The sequence below is a fragment of the Octopus bimaculoides genome, chromosome 4 (assembly GCF_001194135.2).
Source record: "Octopus bimaculoides isolate UCB-OBI-ISO-001 chromosome 4, ASM119413v2, whole genome shotgun sequence".
NCBI classification, from domain to species: domain Eukaryota; kingdom Metazoa; phylum Mollusca; class Cephalopoda; order Octopoda; family Octopodidae; genus Octopus; species Octopus bimaculoides.
In genome coordinates, this window is record NC_068984.1 from 16,847,637 (window position 1) to 16,849,159 (window position 1,523).

Here is a 1,523-nt window from a genome sequence, read left to right on the forward strand (position 1 = left end):
TATACACACATATATAAACCCTCGTCATCTTTATCCATTATTTACAACTGCTTTCCAGCTTCGCTTTGGAAAAAATGATTATTTACTCGACTTATAAAACTATTTGTACCGCTCACACATAAATTTCTATTTCTGACTGGTTATCTAGCTATCATTTCTTACTGCTTTTTTTCCTTCCTTTCATAAAACAGACTTGCAGCTAAAAAGTACGGCTCAAAAAAGATATAAAATAAACAAGAACTGAGAAAAAACAAAAACAACTGAAACTAAAATCAAAGTTATCAACGTTTTGATTTTACGAACGTAAACTGAACAATTACCATATATATACATATATAAACAAAGGAATATACGGAAAACAGGAAAGAACACATAGTGGACGTTGACATTCTGAACAAATGTCGACTTCAAAACACCTAGTCATTAATTATATATAGAGATACACACACAGTCATTATAAAGTCCGAAGATTTATAAAATATATTTTCTTGTTTCTAATAAAAGAAAATCATCAATTTACTTAGAGAAATTAACATAAAACGTATTGAGATCGTGCGTGTATGTGTGTGTGTTAGTTAATTAATACCATTTGCCAAATTTTAAATACATACCGTCAATAAAATCTGGATTGAAAATTTCAAAATAACACCTTCACACTAAACGGAACTAATTTCAAAGAAATATATATTAGTTCTGTTTATATATGTCTACATTTAAAAAGTATCTGAAAGTGAATTATTTTCATCACATTAACAGTGAAAAAAAGCTGCTCTTCCTAAAACCAAAGCATTTTAAACTCATAATTACATAAAATAAACAGGTTAATTACAGATACAGGAGTGTATGACAAATAATTAACTACAGGTCTTAGGTCACTTATCACCGGTTGTCACCGATAAAATATTTCCGTCAATGAACCAGGGGAGTTAATTAATGGAATTAACTTCTACATGGTGTCCACAAAGCCTGGTACGTGGAGTAAATAAAATCGTAACAAACAATTGAATATAAGAAGCTATAATTTCTTAAAGTATTTGTTAATCCCCATGTACCCAGACTTTGTGGACACCCTGTATGTTCAACACCACGATAAAAGCTTCTTCATCGTCATCATTTCTGCTACAATAGCAACCAAATCTTCCACAATTCTCATCGCACCAACCGTTTAAAAAAAAACAAAAGGACGCATTAGACAAAGTAGGGATCTTTTCTGTTTGGCTGCCAAGATCTCAAAAATCAAAGTTGATTGAAAATTTTAAAATTTGGTGCATTAATGTAGTCTTCCAAGCTGAATTGCTGGAGTTATTTCACTTTTTCCAGAAAAATATTTTTAAAAAAGTTATAGAGGTTTAAAGTTAGATCATTTTCACCCAGTCAGGAAACAGGATTTGGAAGCTCTCATTTTGTGCAACATCCTGAAAATAGCACTTGTATTTTTATATGAAACTGTAAACAAATTTTGATTCCCAGACCAGATGTTGTGTTTATTAAGCGAAAACACCTAAAGCCCCACGATGTTCCAG

General features: G+C 31.1%; 1 protein-coding gene across 1 annotated transcript in view; it reads right to left on the reverse strand.

Moving 5' to 3' along the window:
- LOC106875198 (DNA/RNA-binding protein KIN17) overlaps positions 1–893 on the reverse strand; it is an 18,533-nt gene extending 17,640 nt beyond the window's left edge. Inside the window, exon 1 of the mRNA XM_014923241.2 lies at positions 612–893. The gene's annotated coding sequence lies outside the window, so the exon portion shown is untranslated. The remainder of the gene's footprint in view (positions 1–611) is intronic.
- Between the last annotated feature and the right edge of the window lie 630 nt (positions 894–1,523).